Source organism: Euphorbia lathyris, chromosome 4 (assembly GCF_963576675.1).
Source record: "Euphorbia lathyris chromosome 4, ddEupLath1.1, whole genome shotgun sequence".
Taxonomy (NCBI): Eukaryota; Viridiplantae; Streptophyta; class Magnoliopsida; order Malpighiales; family Euphorbiaceae; genus Euphorbia; species Euphorbia lathyris.
This window is the reverse complement of record NC_088913.1, coordinates 49,525,480-49,539,496: the sequence shown is the minus strand read 5'-3', so window position 1 is coordinate 49,539,496 and position 14,017 is coordinate 49,525,480.

Below are 14,017 nucleotides of genomic sequence, written 5' to 3'. Positions count from 1 at the left end.
TCCTTTTCATTGGATCCACGTAACTGTCCAGATATCTGTATATATGAAGCTTGTGAGATCAGCTTTTTGTCTCGACAGAAGACATTGTTACATGCAAGTCTCAGCAGTGATATGTCAATCCTAAACATATTACTTGACTTGGGGTGGTTTTAAGTTTATTAGTTTATCATAAAGTTTCGTCTCACTTCATGCTTGTATGAACACTTTATAATCACTTTAAACAAACTTATGGATTTCCTTTTATTAGACTTTATTTAGTTCTTAAAAGGGATTGCCTTTATATAGTTATGAAAACATATCTCATTAAAACAAATGATATAAAGAACACTTCATTTACATTAAGTTTGTATCCTAGAACAATTGTCTATAGGACACTAAACCCTAACACTAGTCTCAACAGTATTATGTCAATCCTTATTCAAACATATTACTTGACTTGGGGTGGTTTTAAGTTTATTAGTTTATTATAAGGTTTGGTCTCACTTCATGCTTGTATGAACACTTTATAATCACTTTAAATAAACTTCAGGATTTTCTTTTATTTGACATATTTAGTTCTTAAAAGATGAATGCCTTTATATAGTTTAAACATACTATATCTTATTAAAACAAATAATATAAAAGAACAATTCATTTACAGCCGGTTTATATCCTACAACAATTGAATATAGGACACTAAACCCCAACATCCCCCACTTGGACTAAAGCCAATTGTTTCTAAAAACATTCCCATAAGCGTTCGCATGACGATTATGAACCTTTTGAGGTAAGGCATTCTTTAAATGGATCTATAAGATTGTCCCTTTATGGGCACTCTTTTATTTCTCACATCTACTCTTGTTGTTATCTCTCGATAGAGATTGCAACGAATGAGGTAGTGTTTGGACGTATTATGAGACTGCGGGTCCTTGGCAAGAGCAACAACTCTATTGTTAATCTCATTAGCAATGTCAGGTACCACACCTAGTTCATTAATGAACGTCCATTCCAAACTTCCTTTCAGCTACTTCCGAAGCTGCTATATACTCTGATTTGATCTTTGGCTCGGTTATGATTTGATATTTGGAACTATTCCAGCTAATCGTACCTCTTTCAGAATAAACTTGTATTTTGTGAAATCATCTTTATCTATTTGATGACTTATATCTGAAAGTCTCCAACTTTCAATTTATCATCTCCATATACTTGGAACATGTCTATAGTCATTTTAAGTACTTAAGAATGTTCTTGACAACAATCCAGTGACCATCACTCGTATTGACCTATAATCGACTTTGTCATGCTTAAAGCAAAAAAGTGGTGTTAGGTTTAATGCAACACGCTTTGAGCACTTTGTTAAACATATTTACACTGGGAGGGGTCAAGCAGTTTTCTCAATCTATCTCCATAGATCTTAATCCTTAAGATGTAAGTTGCTTCTCCTAAGTCTATTATGAAGAATTTTATCCAATAACCAAAATTTCACCGATCGCAGCATAGCTATGTCGTTCCCATTAGTAGAATATCATCGACATATAATACTAAGTAAATGACCAAGCTCCCACTAGTTTACATAAAGAGGCTCATACGAGCTCCCACTAGCTTACATGTATATGCTTACAAGAGCCTTCTCATAGGTCGTAGGTTCATCGTCTAGCACGTGAACCTCTTTGTTGTTTCCCACTAAAAATCCAAATCTCTTTGGGATTTCATCAGCTCCCACTAGAAATCCAAATCTCTTTGGGATTTGATGAACTCGACCAAACCTATGAGTTAGTAGTGTCACCAGTGTCTCATCTTGTGAAACAGATTCGGGTTCCACCATCGCTTCCTCTATTTCAACCAATCCTTCTTCTTGAACTTCTTCAAGTTTAATCACCCTTTCTACTTGCGTTTCTAGAAGAAACTCTTTCTCTAGAAGTACAGTGTCTTTGGATACTATTACTTTTGATCATCAGGATGATAGAAGTAATATTCTACTTTTCTGTCGGATATCCAATGAAGAAGTATTTATCAGATTTAGAATCTAACTTATCTGATGCTATGTGTATTAACATATGCTGAACACCCCTAAATTCTCATGAAAGAGAAATTGGGTTTCTTTCCAATGAACAATTCAAATGGAATAGAACTGACGGATTTTGTGGATACTCGGTTCATGGTAAATAGGGTGGTTTCTAAGGCATAACCCTAAAACATCTTTTGGAAGAGAGGTTGTGCTCATCATGGATCGTACTATATTTAATAGAGTATGATTTCTCCTTTCAGATACATCGTGGTGTATACGGAGGAGTCCATTGTGAGTCAATCCATATTCATTTAGATAATTCAGAAAATCATTTGAAAGATATTCTCTGCCTCGATCAAATCGAAGTACTTTAATAGTCTTTCCTGTTTGATTTACTACTTCATTCTTGAATCATTTGAACTTTCTCAAAAGCTTCTTGAATCAATATCTGGTATGATCATCTTATGAAGCTAATGAAGTGACTGAACCTTTCTCTTTACTTATGTTGATATATGACTACATACATCTGAATGTATTAGTCCTAGAGTGTCTGATACACGTTCTCTTTTATTGTTAAAGGGTGTCTTTGTCATCTTTCCTTTAAACAAGACTTACATGTGCTCATTGATTCAAAATCAACCGAGTCTATAATTTCAACATCCTCAAACATAATATACAATTTCAATCAATTAATTATAGATGGTTGTTTATGGAGGCTAGGAAGCTAAAACCATCTATGATATGGATAGTTGCGGCGGCCGGTGGAGCCTGACCCTGCTAAGGTCCCCTATCTCTGTCCCTCTACAGGTTTGCATATTACAAAACCAAAAACATGAATCAAGTTTACAAACAACATTATCAAGTGGTTAAATAATAAGCTCACTAGGTCCTCTGTCTACATTTCCAATGATTTAAAGACTCATTTGATATTATCATGCTTGGATTCAAAAATTCATCTTAACAATGATCATTTTCCTAAGGAAAGCTATAGGGCTGTAAACGGGGCGGGGCGGGGATTGCCTTAACCATCCCCAACCATTAGTCAATCGGGGATTCCCCGTCCCCGTCCCCGAATAACATATGGGGAAAATTTGGCTACCATCCCCGCCCCGTGGAAATTCCCATTCCCGCGGGAATCCCCGTCCCCTTTTAAGTTCATTATTTTTTCAAATTTATATCACTAAAATACAAAAAAAAAAACAAAAGAACAGATATTCCAAATCTGAAACTGCATTCGTATAATTTTGTCTATGTAAATTCAAACAAACATAGAATACAAAAGACAGAGGGTGGCCCAGTCCAGGGGCGGAGACAGCCCGGAGCACGGGGGGCACTAGCCCCCCCGGTCTCCGGCACCACCCCTGAGGAATAGTGGTTTTGTATCGATTAGCCCCGCAAAATAATTTCAGAACTTATAACGCAGGCTGTAAGAAAATAACACAAAGTTGGGTTGGCCTGCTTGTTTAAGTGGTATGTAGTGATCTCACTACTAACCTTAGTGAACCAGGTTCAAGTCCCCTTATACTCCTTGTTCTTTCTCATATTTTTCCTCTTTCCCTTTACATCCCCTTTTTTTCATTATTATTTTTTTATCTAACTAATATTTTTATCTTTAAATTAAAATTCAAATACCCTTTAAATCAAAATTTGAATATTAAATTTTATTATTTTTTTCATTATTGTTTTTTTATCTAACTATAATTTTTATTCTTAAATTAAAATTTCAATGCTACTACCTAATTTAATTATTTTTTCATCGTTATTATTAATTAATTATATTTTTTTCTTTTAATCAAAATGTCAATATAAGTATTTAATTTATAAAGAATAATATACTTATTTAGGAGTTTTAATTTAAGAAATTAGCATTGACTTCATAGAAAATTAAATATATCTATGCACTAAGACGAAACAGTTTATATGCTCGAGGGCAAAAAAAATTAGCCCCCCCAGATACAAAATCCTGGCTCCGCTACTGGCCCAGTCGCGCTGCGGGTCCCCGCTGAGCGAGGGTCCAGGGAGGGGTCCCACAACAAGGGTGTATTTGGGGCAAGTCTTCCCCTGCCAATTTATTTGGCAAGAGGCCGCTCCTAAGACTCGAACCCGTGACCTCTTGGTCACACGACAAAATAGAGTTACTTAGTACTGCTCTTAATTTATTTTTAGAATGGATCACTTATATATTTTTTAAGTTTATTTTTTTATTGATTCGGGTATTTAGTCGGGGATCCCCGATGGGGACTTTCGGGGTCGGGGATGGGACACTTATAACCATCCCCGCCCCATCCCTGACTGTCGGGGAGGAAATACAAACCATGCCCACCCCATGGGGATCTCAAACGGGGATGGGGAATCCCCAACCAATTGACAGCCCTAGAAAGCTATAAGCTCACAATCCAGTCCGAAAATGAAATCATTTCGCACTTCAAGGACTAATTTGGTAATTATTCAAAGGCTATTAAAACTCTATTACTTTTCCTTAATTTAGTAAATTGTGTTCTAAATTATTCAAAGGCTATTGAAAATCTATTGTTTGTCTTCCTATATGCTAATTATCATTGTGTTCTAATTTAGTAAAGTGTGTGCTAATTATCATGATTGTGTTCTAATTTAGAATGTTAATGGCTATGAGTGGCTTTTTCTGTCAAGATTAAGTGAGAAGCAGAATCATAAACTGTGACACTTGTCAAATTTACATTTTATATTACTAATAGATGATAATTGTTTAGTTTGAAGTTTTTAAGATCTCATTCAACTGTCCAAGTCTCTATTGGGTTATGAAAATATGAATTTTTGGAATTCATCTTGTGAATGTAATCAATTCGACCAATGTATTACTGTTTTTATGCTTCTATTTTGTGTTTTCTATGCTTGAGCATGTGCCAAAATGCCAGTTCACATTCCATCATATCTCCACTTGTATGAAGAAATATGAATTCCCCAAACTGTAACTTATGTCTGTTGGAGGAAGAAATATGAGTGTCACGGGTTCTTGATTCCCATTTTGGCTTCTCTTGCATTTATTCTGTGTACTGAACTTTAAATGAAAGTAGTAGTTTTAGAAATAGAATGAATCAGATACTTTGTTTATTAAAATTGAATGAATCAGATGTTTAAATCTATCTATCTATCTGTTAGAAATAGAATGGCTGCATTTTCAATCTATCAGATATTTCAAGCTCTGCCTCTGATGAAGCAGAGAAAGCAAAAGCCAGTGCTCAACCTATAATAGATAAACTAACTCAAATGATGAGATTTCTCTCTTACGCTTGTCAACCAAACATCTATCTTTTCCCAGTGTCCCTTCCCCCAAACGTCGCAGCTGCTCCCAGGCCAACAAAGAAACCTGTTTATTCTTTGTTTGTTTGTTTCTGTACCAATATTATATGGTATTTTTAATGTCTAATGGGAAGAAAGGTCACAAATATGCTTATCAAGGTATTCTCTAAAAGTTTCATTATGAAATACTAATTATAAGCTCTTGCCTTATGGAAGTCTTTTGGTTCATTGCAGCCGGATAACTAGATTAGAAGTTGCATTTCAAGCCTACTAACACTCTCGTAATTTATACATTGGTAAGTACATTCTCATTGTCATCCTAATCTATGCAAGGATTCGTTTTATGATTCAAGATTTGTTACAATGTTGGTTGCAACATTCACAATGTTTATGGCCCTTCTGATGCGGACATCCTAACTGAGATCACTGATCACAGGCGCTCTGGCGAATCCCCAGATATCAGACCCACGGAGGTTATACCTAGGAGGGCGGATCCCCAAGACAAGCAAGCTGGGCGAATCTAGGAGTACGCAAGGAGGCGTATCAACATCTACCCTGGGCGAATCTCTAGGCTTACTTCCTCCCGAAGTAATTCACCAACAACCCTGACAATCCGTACCTGTACCAACGTACTGTTGTTGGGGCGTATCACCTATTTTACCCTTTTAGGGATAGCCTTATTGTAACCCTAGTAGGGGTAATCCTAGTCTTTTGTTACCATTAAGGGGAAGTATTTAAATCCTCATTTTGTAAGAATGACGACAACTTTTATCAATCAAATTCATTCTCTTTGAGAGTTTAAGGGTTATACCTTATTTATTGGGATTCACTCCTTCTAGTTTAGCTAGAGAAGAACATCTTTGTTGGTTTACGATTAAAACCTTCATTTATCGCTTTCAATCTGTATCAGTTGGTATCAGAGCCGATCGTTTCCTGACCCGAAACTTCTTTTGGCAATGGTTCAACCCCGACAACCGCAAGATTCCATGGAAACCAGTGACCGGAGGTATGAGGAGCTGAGGGAGCACCTCGCGGAGCAGATCCAAGCCAGCCATGAACGGCAGAGGCAAACCGATCAACGGTTCCTAGAGCTAACCACCTCCTTAGAAAACTTCAAGCTGGAGGTTCTGGCGCTAATCCGACCAACCGCGGGAGGATCGACCCAGAGAAAGGAAGGAGTCCTTGAACAACCGCTTCCACAAATAGGTCCTAGGGATCCTGAGGTAAGAAGACCCAACTTTGTCATTGTGCATAACGCTGATAGTGATAGTGATGACTTTGAGGGTATCGGAAATGATGATACCGTTAGAACTATGAGGGATGTTGGGCCTGTTGACAACCGACGTGTGGAGGTTGCTAGGGGATACCCAGGTCTAGGGAACTTTGATAGAGATGATGCCTTTAAGCTAAAAATAGACTTACCGTCTTTTGGAGGCGAACTGGATATAGAGGGGTTCTTAGACTGGTTATCGGAAGTTGAACGTTTCTTTGAGTATGCTGGGATTCCTGATGAGAGGAAAGTAAGGCTGGTGGCGTATCGCCTGAAGGGTGGCGCATCAGTTTGGTGGGATCAGATGAGGGAAGAGAGAAGAAGAGGGGGCAGAGATCCGATTCGATCTTGGCTACGGATGAAGGTGATGTTGAGGGAGCGGTTCCTACCGCCGGATTATGAACAGTATATTTACAGCTCCTACAGGGGATGTTCTCAAGGGACCCGAAGTGTTCATGAGTATACCTCCGAGTTCTTGAAGCTTTCGGCGAGGGCCAACTTATCCGAAACTAAAAGCCAAAAGACCTCTAGAAGGGTTGAGATACAACATCCAGGATCGTATTGGCACACAGATGGTGGTTCGGGTACAAGATGCCAGAAATTTAGCCCTCAAGGCTGAATCTCAACTAACCGGGAGATCCAGGAGATCCGCCACTACTGAGTATACGCCTGGAGGAAGAGATCACGTGAAGTCTTATGACAAAGGCAAGCAGGTGGCGAGTGCCAGTGGGGCCAAGGTTAACAGTGTGGGAAGGGGATCTGTTGGAGATACTAGGCCATACAAGGAAGCACCTATACCACCTAAGAGCAACAATCCGTATGCGAGGCCAGCACCTTTCAAATGTTTTCGGTGCAATGAGCCTGGCCATAGATCCAACGAATGTCCTAGGAGGAAGAGCGCCAACATGGTGGAGAGATATGAGGATGACTATGACGAAGGGGATGAAATATTTTGCGAACCCTTAGGAGAAGATGATGATGAGGCGGATGAAGAGAGATACGCCATTCATGTGGTACGGCGTTTGTTAGTCTCTAGTTGGGTAGAGGGAGATCAGAGGCACCGCCTATTCAGGACCCGCTGTCTTGTGAAAGGTGGGCGATGCAACGTGATAATAGATAGTGGGAGTCAAGAGAACATTGTGAGCAGCAGCGTCGTTCAGAAGTTCGGGTTGTTGGCGGAGGCGCATCCCGACCCCTATAGAGTGGGATGGATCAAAAACGTGGGTGAGCTTAGGGTGACCCAGAGATGCAGGGTACCTATTGTGATTGGTGATTACAGTGATGAAGTCTGTTGTGATGTGGTCGATATGGATGCCTGCCACCTATTGTTGGGCCGACCCTGGCAGTTTGATAACGATGCCATCCATGCAAGAAGAGAGAACACTTACAGATTTGTGAAGAATGGGGTGAAGTTCATCCTTACGCCAATGATGAGAGAGCCAAAGGCCGACGAGAAGTCTACCTTGGTAGTCTGCCCTACACACAAATCGTTTGTAAGCGAATGTGAAGAGAGCCAGATGGTGTATGTGGTGATGGTTAAGGCGAATCACGAGTCCGCCCAAAGGGACGAAGGGGAGATGCCGACTGAAGTGACCCGCCTACTTGGTGAATATCAAGATCTGTTCCCTGAAGGGCTGCCAAGTGGGTTACCACCTTTGAGGGACATCCAACATCATATCGATCTTGTGCCTGGGGCTAGTTTACCAAGCCTCCCATATTATCGAATGAGCCCAAAGGAGAATGACATCATGAGACAGAAAGTGGAGGAACTCATCGAGATGGGATACGTTAGGGAGAGTATGAGTCCTTGCGTCGTTCCAGCTTTACTTACACCGAAGAAGGATGGGTCTTGGCGGATGTGTGTTGACAGTAGGGCTATTAACAAGATCACCATCAAGTACAAGTTCCCGATTCCAAGGTTGGATGACATGCTGGACCAACTTGGCGGATCTCGAGCCTTCTCCAAGATTGATCTCAGGAGTGGTTATCACCAGATACGAATCCGATCTGGGGATGAGTGGAAAACCGCCTTCAAGACGAGAGATGGATTGTATGAATGGTTAGTTATGCCATTTGGGATGACCAACGCCCCCAGTACTTTTATGAGGCTGATGAATCAGGTGCTTCGTCCGGTGATTGGGAAATTCGTAGTCGTGTATTTTGATGATATTTTGATTCATAGCCCGACCTTGGCGGAACATCAAGAGCACTTGCGAACAGTATTTGACCTGTTAAGGAAACACCAGCTATACGCCAACACCAAGAAGTGTGACTTTGTCATGGAGAGCCTGGTTTTCCTTGGATTCGTGGTCAGTGGGAATGGAATCCGAGTTGATGGGGAGAAGGTAAGAGCCATCCGAGAATGGCCCTCTCCGAGGAACGTGGGGGATATCAGGAGTTTTCATGGGCTAGCAACGTTTTATCGCCGATTCATTAAGAACTTCAGTTCCATAGTGGCCCCGTTGACGGAATGTTTAAAGAAGGGAAGGGGGTTCGAGTGGGCGGACGCCCAAGAAGAGAGCTTCGCCTTGATCAAGGAAAAGCTGAGTACAGCGCCAGTGCTGGCGTATCCCGATTTTGATAAACTGTTTGAAGTTGAGTGTGATGCCAGTGGAGTTGGGATTGGTGGAGTCTTGATGCAAGAAAAGAGGCCCATTGCATATTTCAGTGAGAAGCTTTGTGAGGCACGACAAAGGTGGGCCACGTATGATCAAGAGTTTTATGCTGTAGTGAGGGCGTTGAAAGTATGGGAACATTACTTGGTGGGAAAAGAATTCATCCTCTACACTGACCATCAAGCTCTCAAATACCTGGGAAGTCAGAAGCAACTTCGAAGCTCCATGCATGCCCGGTGGTCTGCCTTCATAGATAAGTTCCCCTATAAGCTTATCCACAAGGCTGGAAAACAGAACAAGGTGGCGGACGCCTTAAGTCGAAGGGTGTCACTAATCAAGACAGTTAACCTAGAGACCGATTGTTTTGAACACATCCGAGGAGAATACGTGGCGGATCCTGATTTTGGTAGTATCTAGGAAAAGTGTAAAAACTAGCATGGAGATGGAGCGTATCACCTGATGGATGAGTATCTCATGAGGGGCAACCAACTTTGCCTACCTTGCACTTCCATTCGCAAGAAGGTTGTTCGGGATCTACATGGCGGATCCCTGGGAGGGCATTTTGGGCTAGATAAGACCTATGAAGCAGTGAGTTCCCGCTATTTCTGGCCTAAAATGAGGAGAGATGTTGCCTACTTAATAGAACGATGCTATGTTTGCCAGACCGCTAAGGGACGCACTACAAATGCGGGCTTGCAATTACCTTTGCCTGTGCGAGAGACCATATGGGAAGATCTGTCCATGGACTTTGTCCTAGGATTACCCAGAACTCAGAGGGGCATGGATTCCATCTTTGTCGTGGTTGATCGGTTTTCAAAGATGGCTCACTTCATACCATATCGCAAGACTAATGATGCCTCAGCGACTGCTAAGCTATTCTTCAAAGAGATTGTCAGGCTACATAGCGTACCTAAGAGCATTGTCTCGGATCGTGATACGAAGTTCCTCAGTCACTTCTGGCGGACATTGTGGGCTTTGTTCGATACGTCTCTGAAGTTTAGTACCACCGCCCACCCTCAAACAGACGGACAGACAGAAGTGGTCAATAGAACCTTGGTAAACTTACTGCGCAGCAAGTGCAAGGATAAGCCCAGGATGTGGGATGTGGTTCTAGCCCAAGCTGAGTTCGCCTACAACGGCTCTGTACATTCGGGAACCGGGAGATCTCCATTTGAGGTGGTATACACAAAGACCCTGAATCACGTCCTTGATATAGTCCATCTCCCTAAAGGAAACGTGACTGCCAACCAGCTGGCCAAGGATTATGTACAGATGCACCAAGACGTGAGAGAGACTCTTGAGGAGAGAAATCAGAAATTAAAGGCTAAGACGGATGAGCACCGCAGGGACCTACAGTTTGAAGTCGGGGATGAGGTTATGGTATATTTGGGTAAAGAGAGACTCGCCAACGCCGCAAGTAGCAAGCTTCGGCCTAGGAAATACGGGCCATATAAGATCACCAAGAAGGTCAATGCCAATGCCTATCATATAGCATTGCCGAACTGGCTTGGTAAAATCTCACCAGCATTCAACATCCGTGACCTTAGCCCATGGAAGCCGGATGGTCCTTTGGAGTTCAAACAGGGCGAATCGGTGCCGAGTTCTTTTAAAGAAGGAGAGAATGATGCGGACATCCTAACTGAGATCACTGATCATAGGCGCTCTGGCGAATCCCCAGATATCAGACCCACGGAGGTTATACCTAGGAGGGCGGATCCCCAAGACAAGCAAGCTGGGCGAATCTAGGAGTACGCAAGGAGGCGTATCAACATCTACCCTGGGCGGATCTCTAGGCTTACTTCCTCCCGAAGTAATTCACCAACAACCCTGACAATCCGTACCTGTACCAACGTACTGTTGTCGGGACGTATCACCTATTTTACCCTTTTAGGGATAGCCTTATTGTAACCCTAGTAGGGGTAATCCTAGTCTTTTGTTACCATTAAGGGGAATTATTTAAATCCTCATTTTGTAAGAATGACGGCAACTTTTATCAATCCAATTCATTCTCTTTGAGAGTTTAAGGTTTATACCTTGTTTATTGGGATTCACTCTTTCTAGTTTAGCTAGAGAAGAACATCTTTGTTGGTTTACGATTAAAACCTTCATTTATCGCTTTCAATCTGTATCACCTTCACTTTCCTTTCTTTAGTGGAGTACTTGGCTTCTTTGGAGGATTTTCTTTTGCCCGACTACCTACTGTTCAATCTATTTAATTTTGAATTTCCGGCTTCCTTGCGTCATGGGGTAGTTCTTGTTAAAATATTAATCTTAATTTTAATAAATAAATTAGTTAATTAAAAAGGGACCCGTATGCATTGACTCATATATGCATTCTCATGAATTATTTGGGTGAGTTTGAAAAAAAAATTAACAAAAAACAAAAGCCCTAAATAATGAAGTATGGTGAGGTTTGAAATTAGAAAAATATGGTGGAAATGGTTCCACACTTGTAAGCTTATATATATAGTGTTTTATTTGATATGTATGGTGTGCCAGAGAATAGAGTGCCACTTTAATGAATTAAGTCTTCTTAGCATTTTGTGCAAATTTTCTTGTCTCTTCCGCAAATATTTTTTCTTTCAAAATTACATAATCAGTCCATACAAAATATAGTTCTAGTCCCTTTTAATTTCTAACAAAGTGGTATCAGAGCCATATTACGAGAGTCAGTCTTCCGCCAAATAGACCCTATAAAAATGTCAGACGGTCTCAAACTTCCTTATCAATACCCTCAGCTCACCAAAACCAATTATTCAAGTTGGTGTATTCGAATGAAGGCGTTACTCGGATGTCAAGATGTCTGGGACATTGTTGAAAAAGGCTACGTAGTCCCAGCCAACGAGGCTGCGTTGACACAAGCAGAAAAAGATACTCTGCAGAAAAATCGCAAAAGCGATCAAAAGGCGCTTACTCTCATCCATCAAGGTTTGGATGAATTAATGTTTGAGAAAGTAGCCGAATCTACCACCGCCAAACAAGCGTGGGAAATCCTACGAGTTTCTCTTCAAGGGGAGGAGAAAGTTAAAAAGGTTCGTTTGCAGATGCTGAGAGGAGAATTTGAAACGATGAGGATGAAAGAGACGGAGACCATTAGTGATTACTCATCCCCGAGTAAAATCTGTCGTAAATCAGATGCGGTAGTATGGAGAAAAAATTGAAGAGTCTAGAATTGTTGAAAAAATTATGCGATCACTACTACCAAAATTTGATTACGTAGTGGTGGCTATGGAGGAGTCTAGAGACATCAGTGAAATGTCAGTTGACGAAGTTGTAGGGTCATTACAAGCACGCGAGGAGCGGTTTGAGAAACGAAGAGAAGATTCTGCAGAACAAGTCTTAGCAACGAAGACTGTGTTTAAAAATGGCGAAAGTAGTCAGTCCGGCAGAGGACGTGGAAGAGGTCGAGGAGGAAATGGTAGAGGACGAGGACGTGGCAGAAGTCAAGGTAGAAATGAAAACGGCAACAACAACAATGACAGAATCACTCAATTCACCAGAGGCAGAGGAAGAGGCCGAGGACGCTGTCAAGGAAGAGGAAACTAGAGGCCGAATGAAGGACGTGACAAGTCCAATATTCAGTGTTATAATTGCTCCAAGTATGGTCACTACGCGGTAGAATGTTGGAGTCCGCCTAAGGAGGTGGAGGAGACTGCCAATAATATTCAAGATGAGGAAGTAACTGGCACTGTGTTACTTACCTACGAAGGTGAAGAAAATCATGAAAATAATATATGGTATCTTGACAATGCGGGAAGTAACCATATGTGTGGTGATAAGAAGATGTTCGTGGAGCTCTATGAATCCGTTCGCAGTAATGTTGTATTTGGAGATTCCTCTAAGGTTCCTATTAGAGGCAAAGGAACCATTCTTATTCGGCTCAAAAATGGCGCTCACCAGTTTATTGATAATGTTTATTATGTTCCCAACATGAAAAGCAATATTTTGAGTTTGGGACAGTTACTGGAGAAAAATTATGAAGTCCACATGGTGGATCGGAAATTACTCCTGTTGAATGAGAAAAAGGAGTTGATTGCACGAGTACCAATGGCGAAAAACAGAATGTTCACAATTAACATTCAGACAGACGTGGCTAAATGTTTGAAAGCTTATGTGCAAAGTCCCCCCTGGCTTTGGCATCTACGGTATGGACATCTCAATTTTGGAGGACTGAAGCTGTTAGGACAGAAGCAGATGGTAAACGGATTGCCTCATATTGACCAGCCTCATCAACTGTGTGAAGGATGTCTTGTTGGAAAATAATTCAGAACCAATTTTCCAAAGGAGTCCGCGTCAAGAGCAAAATCACCACTTGAGCTAGTTCACACAGATGTGTGTGGACCGATCACTCCACAGTCTCTTGGTATAAATAAATAATTTTTTTACTTTTCATTGATGATTATAGTAGAAAAACTTGGGTGTATTTTTTGAAGGAAAAATCAGAAGTTTTTGAGACATTTAAAAAATTCAAAGCCCAAGTGGAGAAAGAAAGTGGTCATTTTATTAAGGCACTCAGATCAGACAGAGGCGGTGAATACGTATCCATCCCTTTCAAGCAATTTTGTGATAAGCATGGAATCCGTCATTTCCTTTCAGTCCCCAGATCACCTCAGCAAAATGGCGTAGTAGAAAGAAAGAACAGAACGGTGCTAAACATGGTGAGGAGCATGTTTAAAAGCAAAAGATTACCGAAGGATTTATGGGCCGAAGCAGTAGACTGTGTTGTCTACCTATTGAACAGATCGCCAACTGTCAGTGTTTGGGATCAAACTCCATAAGAAGCATGGAGCAGAATAAAACCTAGTATTTCTCATTTGCGTGTTTTTGGCAGTGTTGCTCATATTCATGTACCGGATGAAGAACGCA